General features: G+C 46.9%; 1 protein-coding gene across 4 annotated transcripts in view; it reads left to right on the top strand.

Moving 5' to 3' along the window:
- The first annotated feature begins 2682 nt into the window (after window positions 1–2682).
- PLEKHM1 (pleckstrin homology and RUN domain containing M1) overlaps window positions 2683–13172 on the top strand; it is a 42102-nt gene continuing 31612 nt past the window's right edge. Inside the window, exons 1-2 of one of the 4 annotated variants that reach the window (XM_083407513.1) lie at window positions 2683–2783; window positions 12663–12782. The gene's annotated coding sequence lies outside the window, so the exon portion shown is untranslated. Of the gene's footprint in view, window positions 2784–2823; window positions 2857–10739; window positions 10860–12662; window positions 12783–13172 lie in introns of those variants that run through there. The other 3 variants (XM_083407514.1, XM_083407512.1, XM_083407516.1) reach the window with 3 other exon arrangements.

The following is a 13172-nucleotide window of genomic DNA, read 5'->3' on the forward strand; positions in this document are numbered from 1 at the left end:
ACGCAGGGCAGACACCACAATAGTGAGAGGTTGTCACGGCTTGTCTGCAAAGTGCTAATACGTTAAGCGTTACTTATACCGTACAGAAGACGGCGTATTTCAGTTTGGCCATAACTTCCCATCCATCATTTGTCCCATGGGGGCATAAGTGACAACTATCCAAAAGGGGACAAGAAAGCTCCCCTCTGAGAACCCAGCATCCTGGGGCCCACAGATAAGCACAGAATCAAAGCAAACCAATTAGCATATAACAAAGCAAGTGAGATCGTTCTTGTAACAACCGTCTATTAATTGTAGGGTTATCTTGTGTAATAAACAAAAATCTGCCCTTATTCCCTTATGGGGGACACAAGAGCCCTTATAGAGTCCCTTGTAGGTTCTCCGTCGGTAGGAGAAAATAACAGAGGCCAACCAGAGAATATTGAGAAGCAAAGCAGCTAGTAAGCCTGATCTTTATTGAACTGTTGCAACAGGGTGCTCCCATCACATGCAGGAGAAGGAGGAGGACTCAGAACAAAGGTGTGCCCGCCCTTATATAAAGGGAAAGGGACCCCTGACCATTAGGTCCAGTCGTGACCGACTCTGGGGTTGCGGCCCTCATCTCACTTTACTGGCCAAAGGAGCCGGCGTACAGCTTCCGGGTCATGTGGCCAGCATGACTAAGCCACTTCTGGCGAACCAGAGCAGCGCACGGAAACGCTGTTTACCTTCCCGCCGGAGCAATACCTACAGTGGTACCTCAGGCTAAGTACTTAATTCGTTCCGGAGGTCTGTTCTTAACCTGAAACTATTCTTAACCTGAAGCACCACTTTAGCTAATGGGGCCTCTTGCTGCCACCGTGCCACTGGAGCACGATTTCTGTTCTCAGCCTGAAGCAAAGTTCTTAACCTGAAGCACTATTTCTGGGTTAGCGGAGTCTGTAACCTGAAGCGTATGTGACCTGAGGTACCACTGTATTTATCTACTTGCACTTTGACATGCTTTCGAACTGCTAGGTTGGCAGGAGCAGGGACCGAGCAACGGGAGCTCACCCCGTCACGGGGATTCAAACCACCGACCTTCTGATTGGCAAGCCCTAGGCTCTGTGGTTTAACCCACAGCGCCACCCACGTAGACATTTTAAATTCCCTGCCCTGGCGCTCAAGACCACCCCTCCATACATCATACATACATCACAAAAGGGGTGTAACCCAAGACCACCCCCCACAAACATCATACCTACATCACAGAAAAGGTGGTCTACAACAGAAATGTGAATGTTGTTGTTTTTCCTGTCTGTCAGGTTATCTGATCATGCCTTATCTGATTGCCTTTCCTGGTAGTCTGCCCATTCCTTTGAAATGGTGATTACCCAATTCCTGAGGCAATGGGAAGGCTCCCCCCCCCCTCCCTCCTTGCAGAGAAAACATTTGGTCAGTTGGGGAGTCAAAATGTTTTCAGGGCGGTCCTCCCGTGCTGCTCCAGACATGTGGTCCACATATCTATGTACGTGCTTGTTTGGTACATTTATGAACATTTATTCTATATATAAGACCTTGGTTGTCGATTTTTATTACACTTGATTACTAAGATGCTGAGTTTGCAGAGCTTCCAGAACGTCTCACCTTTGGTCCCATCCCGTCCCCATTTTCTCCCTTGGGTTGAGAGTTGCACTTTCTATTCACTGAGGCCAGGTGGCAGATCCAACCTCCAAGGAGCGTGGCACAGCTGCTGCTGCTGCCACCGCAGCAACAGTGGACAATGCATTTCTTGAGTGGGCTGGCCCTGAACCCAGGGCTTTCTGCACGCAGAGCAGATGTTCTGCCGCTGAGCTGTGGCCCTTCGCTGCAGTGTAGCCCAGCTGCAGATGCAGCTGTCCCCAAAGTGCAAGCAATTCAGATAATCACACGGGATATCAATGAATGAATGAAGGATTTCCCCCACATAGCCTGAATGCGGAATATGCTGCTGCTTAACCACATTTCCCCCCTATTATTTTCTAGATTATAAATAAATGAATAAAGGATTTGCACCATGTAGCCTGAATAGGGAATACGCTGCTGCTTAATCGCCCCGTCCCCCCGCCCAATTATTTTTGTGGTTATAAATGAATGAATGAACGAATAAAATATTTTCCCCGCGTAGCCTGAATGGGGAATACGCTGCTGCTTAATCGCTTTTTCTCCCCTATTATTTTTGGGATTATAAATGAATGAATAAATAAAATATTTTCCCCGCGTAGCCTGAATGGGGAATACGCTGCTGCTTAATCGCTTTCTCCCCTATTATTTTTGGGGTTATAAATGAATGAATAAATACAATATTTCCCCCGCGTAGCCTGAATGGGGAATACGCTGCTGCTTATTCGCTTTTTCTCCCTTATTATTTTTGGGGTTAAAAATGAATACGTAAATAAATAAAATATTTCCCCCGCGTAGCCTGAATGGGGAATACGCTGCTGCTTAATCGCTCCCCCCCCCCCTATTGTTTTTGGGATTATAAATAAATAAATAAAATAAAATATTTCCCCCGCGTAGCCTGAATGGGGGAATACGCTGCTGCTTTAATCGCAGCCGCCCCCGGCGAGGGAAAAGCTGGACGGGGCGGGGACCGAGAAGCCTTTGCAGCTGGCCATTTGTGACCTCGTGGGCCGCTCTACCCTTTCCCCGCCTACTTAGCTCCGCGGCTCCTCGGGCGGCGGCGTGACGTCAGGAGTGGCGCGCTCCCTCCCTCTGGCTTGTTCGGAGCTGACTTCCGGGTTCCCTCAGTCCAGCTCCGCCATCCGTGCCGCGCCGCTGAGCGGGTGAGAATTTCTCTCTTTCTTTCTCTCTCCCCCCCGCCTTCTTGTCCGCCATTCTCTTCAAGCGCCGCCTCTGGTGGGGGTGAAAGGAGGCCGTGCAGAGGGAGGAGGAGTCGGGGGAGCATATTCAGGGGGGAGAAAGTTGGGGGGTAGAAAATGAAGGGTTAAGGTGCGTGGACAGGGGGGACGAAGAGGAAGAAAAGCTCGGTGTCAGGTGAAGGGATGGATCTCTTGAGGTCTCTCTCTTTCCCTGTCACCCTTTAGCGTGACCAACAGCAGCCACTGGTCACCCTCTCTCGTGACCAACAGCAGAACCCAGCGCTGCGGTGCAAAGCATAGGGATAATCTCTTGAGATAGAGGCCTCTCTCTTTCCCCGTCACCCTTTAGTGTGACCAACAGCAGCCACTCTGTCACCCTCTCTCGTGACCAAGAGCAGAACCCAGGGCAGGGGTGCTAAGCACAGGAGCGGACTTCACTAACAGGATTCCCCGAGCCAGGACAAAACCGTTCTTATTTATTTCCAAAATAGTTCTTATTTTCAAAACGATTCCCTTTGCTACAGTTGCTTTTTCTGTCACCCTTTAGCATGACCAACAGCAGCCACTGGTCACCCTCTCTCGTGACCAAGAGCAGAACCCAATGCAGCATAGGCGTAATAATAATAATAATAATAATTTATTATTTATACCCCGCCTATCTGGCTGGGTTTCCCCAGCCACTCTGGGTGGCTTCCAACAAAACACTAAAATACAATAACCTATTCAACATTAAATGCTTCCCTAAACAGGGCTGCCTTTAGGGCGCTGTGGGTTAAGCCACAGAGCCTAGGTCTTGCCGATCAGAAGGTCGGCGGTTCGAATCCCCACGACGGAGTGAGCGCCCGTTGCTTGGTCCCTGCTCCTGTACAACTAGCAGTTCGAAAGCATGTCAAAGTGCAAGTAGATAAATGGGTACCGCTCCGGCGGGAAGGTAAACGGCGTTTCCATGCGCTGCTCTGGTTTGCCAGAAGCGGCTTAGTCATGCTGGCCACATGACCCGGAAGCTGTACGCCGGCTCCCTCGGCCGATAAAGCGAGATGAGCGCCCCAGAGTCGGCTACGACTGGACCTAATGGTCAAGGGTCCCTTTACCTTTAAAAGTTTGGTAGTTATTTTTCTCTTTGACATCTGGTGGGAGGGTGTTCCACAGGGCGGGCGCCACTATCGAGAAGGCCCTCTGCCTGGTTCCCTGAAACTTGGCTTCTCGCAGGGAGGGAACCGGCAGAAGGCCCTCGGCGCTGGACCTGTGTCTGGGCAGAACGATGGGGGTGGAGATACTCCTTCGGGTATACTGGACTGTTGCGTTTAGGGCTTTAAAGGTCAGCGCTAACACTTTGAAGTGTGCTCGGAAACGTACGTAGGGATGGACTTCAGTTCTTATTTTCAAAATGATTCCTTTTGCTACAGTTGCTTTTCCTGTCACCCTTTAGTGTGACCAACAGCCACCACACTGTCACCCTCTCTCATGACCAAGAGCAGAACCCAGGCCAGGGGTGCTAAGCACAGGCATGGACTTCATTAAGAGGGCGCCCTGAGCCAGGAGGAAACCGTTCTTATTTTCAAAACAATTCCTTTTGCTACAGTAGATTTTAATGGATCTTCTTAGGAGGTACTTGTACAAATATAGTTGTTGTTATTATTTTGCACCTACTCGGCTCAGCAGCCTCGGGAGGTTATCTGCCTGCACTGCCTTAACTCGAGCGCGGATAAGAATGCAAAAGTACAGATAATTTATTTATGGCTAAGGTCACCAGCAGCAAGGAGCAGCTTTAGACCGCAGTCCTATGCACACATTATTGTTGTTGTTGTTATTGTTATTTATTAAATTTACATTCTACCTTTCATCTGGTTTGTAGTATAAAAACACAGAAATGCATAACAGAAAAGCAGTAACACACACACACTAGACACATTTAAAAGGCCATGCGTTGTTTAATCAGCCCAAGGCCTGGGAGAACATTTTTGCCTGGCACCTAAAGATATGTAGCAAAAGTGCCGGGCGAGCCTCCCTAGGGGGAGTATCCTGCAAGCGGGGAGCCACTGTACAAAAGGCCCATTCTCATGTTGCCACCCTCCAGACCTCTTCAGGAGGAGGCACACGAAGAAGGGCCTCAGAAGATGATCTCAGGGTCAGGGTAGGTTCATATGAAAAGAGGCAGTCCTTGGAGGATTGCAGTCCTGAGTCGCTTAAGACGTTATAGGTCAAAACCAGTACTTCGCTTTGAAACTAACTGGCAGCCAGTACAGTCGGGCCAGAATCCGTGTAATATGCTCAAACTGTCTTGCCCCGGTGAATTCCGCACCAGCTGAAGTTTCTGAGCCGTCATAAGAGGCAGCCCCATGTATAATACCTTGCAGTAATCTAGCCTTGAATTCAATGGCACCTAAATCTGAGTCGTCATGTATGGGAGGGCACCAGCTTCCACCACAGTGGTGCCCCAGAGTTTACCCCTTTGCTTTCTCAGTAGTTGCTATAACGGAAAGAGTCTTCTTTGGTGATCCTTCATAGCTGAGGAAGATTGTCTTCCATGAACATGGCCTTAACAGTGATTCCGTAAGTGCCTATGGAGGCCAATTCTGGATCCGCACGTCCTTCCACAGTGGGGACATAGGTTTCCAGGCAGGAATCGATTACAGTGAGGGTTTGCCTTCGTCTTAGCATGTTTTTTCCTTTTGTCCTGAGTTCGAGTGTCTTCAAAGTTCGAGACACCTTTGGCAAAGGCTGTTCTCCAACTGGAGTGCTCACAGGCCAGTGTTTCCCAGTTGTCAGTGTTTATACTACATTTTTAAAGATTTGCCTTTAGACCTCTTTTGTTGACCACCAGCATTACGCTTTCCATTTTTAAGTTTGGAATAGAGTAGTTGCTTTGGAAGACGATAATCAGGCATCCACACAACATGACCAGTCCAACAAAGTTGATGTTGAAGAATCATTGCTTCAACACTGGTAAAACCCTGCTCATGGGGGGCACTTGCTGTAAGGTAATGCCTGCTCCTGAGCATGTGAAATTGTGGTTGGGCCACCACTGAAAGGGAACCCACAGGAGGGTGTGATGCTTGTCCACAGACAGCGGCACATAGCATTGTACAGTGGTACCTCGGGTTACATACACTTCAGGTTACGGACTCCGCTAACCCAGAAATAGTACCTTGGGTTAAGAACTTTGCTTCAGGATGAGAACAGAAATTGTGCTCCGGCTGCGCAGCGGCAGCGGGAGGCCCCATTAGCTAAAGTGGTGCCTCAGGTTAAGAACAGTTTCAGGTTAAGAACGGACCTTCGGAACGAATTAAGTACTTAGCAGAGGTACCACTGTACTCTTGCTTACAATGTAATTTGTGCTTGCATCACCAGCACCCAGCTGTCTATGCATTTGTGCAGGTGTGTTATGTTAGGGCTGTCAATCTGAATAAGAAATCGGGTCAGTCATGTAGCTGTATATATTTAAGGTTTATATTTAAGATTATATCTGCATAAATTAGCATATGAAAAATAGTTATACAGGAAAAAGCACACTTGCTGTAACATGTTACAACACACTTCATTCAGCAGAGGCATTTTCTCATTTCTGCTGAATTGAGGGGTAAGAATGTCTTTGTGTTTCTGCACACAGACCTATTTGTTTCTATAAAGCATTCATAGTAAATCTATACTCTGCCTTTTAGGACAGCTTTCCTCACAAGCCAGCTCACAAAAACTGATTAATAACAATTTACGGGTAACAAAATCAGCCCCAATACAGTCAGCAGACTCTGATTAATAACAGGAGAATATAAAACAGCAGACTTCAGCAAACTAAAAACACAAAATAGAATAGCAGCTATAAAGAAGTTTTTAATTAAGTTATTGCCTGTGAGCTGCAAGCCCACCTATATTTAGGTTAACCAAGGACAGTGATCTAAATGGGATTTACTCATTTTTGAAGGATTACATCCATTCTTTTTCACATCACCAGACACCTGCAGACAGCCTGCTTGCTCTTCGACAATTTGCATAAGTACTTGTACTTAAAATAGTATTCAAAGTATTCCTTCTGAATCATTGGAAGCATCATATTAGTTGTGCAACACACTGTAAATGGTTTGCTCAGTTTATTGACTAGGACAGCAGTCGTATGCATTTCCCCATAGGATTGTTCTGCAAACATTATAGCTGTGCACTGTGAATGTGTGCATTTGAGTTTATAAAGTGCGTTTATAAAGTTTATATAAAGTGTGTGCTCTTTATTTCACATGCCAGCGCAATAAAACCATCATGCAAGATTTTATGAGCACCTAAAGCGGGTGGTGCTGTGGGTTAAACCACAGAGCCTAGGACTTGCCGATCAGAAGGTTGGCAGTTCAAATCCCCACGACGGGGTGAGCTCCCATTGCTCGGTCCTTGCTCCTGCCAACCTAGCAGTTCAAAAGCACGTCAAAGTGCAAGTAGATAAATAGGTACCACTCCAGCGGGAAGGTAAATGGCATTTCCATGTGCTGCTCTGGTTCGCCAGAAGTGGCTTAGTCATGCTGGCCACATGACCCGGAAGCTGTACGCCAATAAAGCGAGATGAGCGCCGCAACCACAGAGTCGTCTGCAACTGGACCTAATGGTCAGGGGACCCTTTACCTTTTTAAAGCTCTTTAACATACTCTGCTTGAAGCCCATAGTTGCAAAACATTTGGTGCAAAGATCACATGCATTTTTTTAAGCATATCACTGCCATCAAGGCAGAAAAGTAACGCTGCTGGAAATAAAGAAGGGGAAATAACTGCTTTCCACGTCCGGTACCCGATAATCCCGCCCCTCCCCAAAAGGATCCTGTGGGTTAGAGCTACCAAACATAGGGTGCTTCAGGTGTTGTTAGACCACCTTCCACCATCCTAGACCAGTTGTCATGCTGGATGGGAACTGGACTTCCAACAATGTCCGGAAGGCCACTGATTCTGCACCTTGCCATACGTGATGCCGAACACACAGACAAACACAGTGCCCACTCTCACCCTGTCATGACAGGCATTTTGCAGATAAAGGTGTTATTCTTTAGTATGATCAAGATATGGAATCCAGGTAAATGACAGGGCTGTGTTTTCCCCACATAGGTGAATGATGGTGTAGAAGTCTCTGCTCAAGAACCTTTCACATATAAATTTATTGCTAACTTTGTGCCTCTGCTTACCACTGTCTTGTGTGATGTTTTAAGTTTTGGAATCTGAGTATATTTTGTGTCTGGTTTTTTGTTTGCTTGTTCATGGGCATTTAAGCACAGATAATGATGAACTTTGATCATAATTTGTGTCAGGGCTAAATGCCTTTCTTTCACTCATGTGAACCTTCCCACTCAGTTATGCAAGGAAACCACAATCTGAGCTGGGAACTTGCAAAATGTGACAGTACAAGCTTTTACAATCTCAGAGGTTGGGAAATCTGCCGCCAAGAGCACAAAAGTTGTCATGGCCAAGATACTTGATTTCCTCGCTGTGCAAAAATACTGCTTGTTGCTCTTGTTGGAGGGTTTACCTGATAATTTGGGCATTTAGACAATATGGGCATTTATCACCTAAACCAGTGGTGGCCAAACTTGGCCCTCCAGCTGTTTTGGGACTACAACTCCCACCATCCCTAGCTAACAGGACCAGTGGTCAGGGATGATGGGAGTTGTAGTCCCAAAACAGCTGGAGGGCCACGTTTGGCCATCACTGACCTAAACCTTTGTAACCTGTAAAGAGTGAAAGAGGAGGGATAATTTATTTTTGATAGGTCAGATGAACAGAGCTGTTTAATTACCTAATTGCAAGTGATTTCCCGCCCCCTGAAAAGGGGTGTTTCTCTGCTCTCTTCAAGGCCCAACTGGACGTCACATGAAATGTCAAAATTATTTTGATGTTTCATAATAATAATAAAACAGCTGCAGGCAGCCCAATCAAGACTGGGACCATGGAAAGGGCAATTGACCCTCTCTCCGATTCCACAATCCTAATGAAAATTATTGACCTCCCCAAACTGACGTTAGCATTAGTTTTTAAGCTTAATTGTGCAATTCTTTCTCCAAGCGTTGTCTTACCTCCTGCAAGGAAGCTGCAGATTACTTTGCTGCTTCTCTCAATAGCCATCAATTGTTTGTGCTAGGGATGAGAAACCTGCTTCCCTCAAGTTCCCATCATCTCTGACCACAGGTCATGTGGATTGGGGCTGAGGGGTGTTGGAAACTGAGCGTGCCTGGAGGACCGCAGGTTCCCTCTACCTGATGTGTGTAGCATTTGCCTTTATTTCACTATTTACGGGGGAAAGGGCTCCTGCTGATTTACCCGCATCCTGATGGTTGTAGCTCTGATTTCATTCATGTTCATAAGGGCGCTAGGAACAGTGTGGAGAACTTGGGAGCTTGTGAATGCAGCCTCTGCTTCTACCTGGTCCCTTGGCTACGTGGCTTGATGCCTTCTGCTTTTCTCTAGAGAAAGCCATTTGAACTAAGGTGACATGATGTTTACTTCACATAGACTCATAGAACTGTAGAGTTGGAAGGGACCACGAGGGTCATGTTGTTGTTGTTGTTGTTGTTCTTTAGTCGTTTAGTCATGTCCGACTCTTCGTGACCCCATGGACCAGAGCACGCCAGGCACTCCTGTCTTCCACTGCCTCCCGCAGTTTGGCCAAACTTATGCTTGACGTCCCCTTCTCCTTGTGCCCTCCATCTTTCCCAACATCAGGGTCTTTTCCAGGGAATCTTCTCTTCTCATGAGGTGGCCAAAGTATTGGAGCCTCAGCTTCAGGATCTGTCCTTCCAGTGAGCACTCAGGGCTGATTTCCTTCAGAATGGATTGGTTTGAACTTCTTGCAGTTCATGGGACTCTCAAGAGTCTCCTCCAGCACCATAATTCAAAAGCATCAATTCTACGGCGATCAGCCTTCTTTATGGTCCAGCTTTCACTTCAATACATCACTACTGGGGAAAACATAGCTTTAACTATACGGACCTTTGTTGGCAAGGTGATGTCTCTGCTTTTTAAGATGCTGTCTAGGTTTGTCATTGCTTTTCTCCCAAGAAGCAGGTGTCTTTTAATTTCGTGACTGCTGTCACCATCTGCAGTGATCATGGAGCCCAAGAAAGTAAAATCTCTCACTTTGGCCACCTTATGAGAAGAGAAGACTCTCTGGAAAAGACCCTGATGTTGGGAAAGATGGAGGGCACAAGCAGAAGGGGACAACAGAAGATGAGATGGTTGGGCAGTGTTCTCGAAGCTACCAGCATGAGTTTGACCAAGCTGTGGGAGGCGGTGGAAGACAGGAGTGCCTGGCGTTCTCTGGTCCATAGGGTCACAAAGAGTCGGACACGACTAAAGGACTAAACCACAACAAAATTCTAAACTCCCCCCCCCCCATTTTGTTAGATATCATTTTGGATCATTTCTCGTGCCAAAGGGGGCATGGCAGTCGAGGATCATGGGAAAATGCTGGAAATGATTCTCCCTTCCATCTCCGCTGCCATGCCCCATAGTTAAGGCAGCCTACCCAGCTTGGACTCATGAAAGCTTGGAGGTGACTGAGGAACAGCTCACCCCTCTATGCTTTCTGTCATGAGGAATGCCAACAGGCTGAGCATTGGTGCAAGCAAAGGGCCTGAATGCTTGTGGAGGGTATGTCATTCCAGCAGTGCAAAGCTGCCCAAAATGCATTGACCATTTTTTACCGCAGCAGTGAAGAAAGTAGAGAGTTTCCTCCAAAATTAGTGCATTTCCTTCAGGCTTGCAAAAGCAGGCACGTTGACAGTGCAGAAACCGCGTTGCCAACCTTGATGAGCCCTCTGTGTATCCCGTGCTGGCTGCACGTTGAATTTTGAAATATTCCCTTTAGGGCCAACGGCTCATGCAGATGGAATCTCACTCATTTCATAATGGCCTCCCTGGGCAGGTGATGGGGAACGAGATGTTCCTCACTCACAAGCCACTAAAGCATTTGTCACTCTGGCTAGTAAGAAACAGGTGGAAAGTCCTTCCTCACCTGCTGTGGATTGCTGCTCCCGCCATGGGCCGTGGCAACAAAGAGCAACCTCAGAGGTAGCAGGTACGTCTATACAATACCTTTTTAGTGTCAGCGGTCAATTTTTGATGGGGTGAGGGTCCTGTGGAGGACTGAAGGGAGCAGGTGTGGCGGAAATCCATCCTAAAGGCCGTGGTGCCTGGGCTTTGGCCAGTGAGGGAGGCAATTAATATGAGAAATAGTGATTCGTTGATTTAGTTAGCCTTACTGCAAATCTGAGAAGTATCTCTGACATGTATTTGCTGAACCTTTTGCAGTGGTACCTTGGTTCCCGAACGCCGCAAACCCGGAAGTGAGTGTTCCGGTTTGCAAATGTTTTTCGGAAGCTGAATGTCCGACGCGGTTTCCGCTTGAGTGCAGGAAGCTCCCACAGCCAATCGGAAGCCGCGCCTTGGTTTTCCAAACTGTTTCATGAGTCAAACAGACTCCTGGAATGGATGAAGTTCAAGAACCGAGGTACTACTGTGTTTAAAAAACCCGAGAGAGGAGATTCCTCTGTTTCACCTATTTGAGTTCTGATCTGTTCTTTGTCATCAGAAAGTTTTCCTGAAATGTCTTTTAATCTTCTGGGCCAAAGGCTTAGCCTTTTAAGTTGGGTGTCCAATTCGTCGTGCCCTCTGCTACCTACTTACGCTATATCATCATCATCATCATTATTAGATTTGCAGCAGCATTCGATTATCTCATTCAGAGTTCTGTTACAAATACTGGGGACTGAATTTGGGATCTCGGACACTCAAAACTTGCTTCCTTTGAATCCTGTTATAAGCCCTCTGGAATCCACATGTTGGCTGGCATCCGTCTGTCTCAGGAGACAATGAAATAGTGTGCCTTAGGAGAGGGCGAAGTCAAACCACTGGAAGGTTATAGCGCCTGCTGTAGCTGTAGACACCGATAAAGGAGAGACATGTTTCGTTGCAGCTGGGGCAGATGAAGGCATCCAGTTTTGCTGCTGCAGATGCACGATGGCATTTCTTCTTTCTGCGCTCCTCCCAGTGGTCATTCCTCCTCCGGCCACTGCTATGGAAGCATGGCTTGGCTGATGGTCTCCACGCGCTGCTGCTGCTGTCTGCAAGGCATGCCCACCTGTTGAGACGTGATATTTCTACAGAGGGGGGTCTTTAGACTTTAAAAAATAGTTCTTTGTATTTATTTTGAACAAGGTCTTCAGATTTCTAGAGAGCTAGTGGGTGGGACTCCCTGCTTGCCAGCCTGTCTCATTCTCTTTGCATAGGATGGGCAGGATCTGAAAGGGAGAGGACCACGTACAGTGGTACCTCAGGTTAAGTACTTAATTCGTTCTGGAGGTCCGTTCTTAACCTGAAACTGTTCTTAACCTGAAGCACCACTTTAGCTAATGGGGCCTCCTGCTGCCGCCACACCGCCGGAGCACGATTTTTGTTCTTATCCTGAAGCAAAGTTTTTCACCTGAAGCACTATTTCTGGGTTAGCGGAGTCTGTAACCTGAAGCGTATGCAACCTGAGGTACCACTGTAGTGCTCACCCAGCAGGTGACTTTGTAAAGCTTTCTCAGCTTTTTCAGAAATAATCACCATAGACATTCCAAACTTACAGATGTTTCATTTGCCAGCATCCCAGATAAAGACCCCAAATGTGGGTACACAGCACTAGTCAGGTGGGGAGGAAAAGTTTAATCATTCACGTTGCACGGAACAAAGTGTTTACGTCCCAGAGATGAATAACTTCTAAGTTTCCAGGTTCCGACTTAGTCACTATGTGACTTGTCTATTGTTGCTTATAACCTTGCGTCTCATGACGATGACTTGGAGTCTGTCAACTGCTCACAGCCGCCTTTTGTCTTAAAAGAAAGGAGCGATCTGACCGACTCTGGGATGTGCAGTTTCAGATTTCTGGAGAATACCAGTGGCTTCTGGATTTAGCAGTCTGCTTTAACCTAGATGTGGCTCCCTCATGGATAATATCACGGTGAGTGGGTGGAATGCCAAATTATATCCTTGCACAACTATGTCTCCATGTCAAAATTGTGCCTACATAGCACACTTTATACTGTATGTGCTTTTTTTTGGGGGGGGGGAGTATGCTGTATATATATCTTCTAGTTGTTTAAGAGTTTGTTCATTTTTTAAGCTGCTTGAATGAAGTGGGTTTGTGCATTGAGGATTCTGTTCTTGAGACCAGGGGTTTCAAACAATTGTGTGCCCTTGATTTTATCCCAGCTGCTCTAATGTACACGAGAAAGATTTGAACCAGCCCCTGTGCTCTCAGTGTGTTGCGTGTCGATGCATATTTACTAAGAGCAGCTGAGAGAACTTAAATCTGTGTGAGCTTTATGTTTCACAGCTGCAAAATGCCTTC

The sequence above is a fragment of the Podarcis tiliguerta genome (assembly GCF_965153285.1).
Source record: "Podarcis tiliguerta genome assembly, chromosome: 13".
In the NCBI taxonomy this organism is placed as follows: Eukaryota; Metazoa; Chordata; class Lepidosauria; order Squamata; family Lacertidae; genus Podarcis; species Podarcis tiliguerta.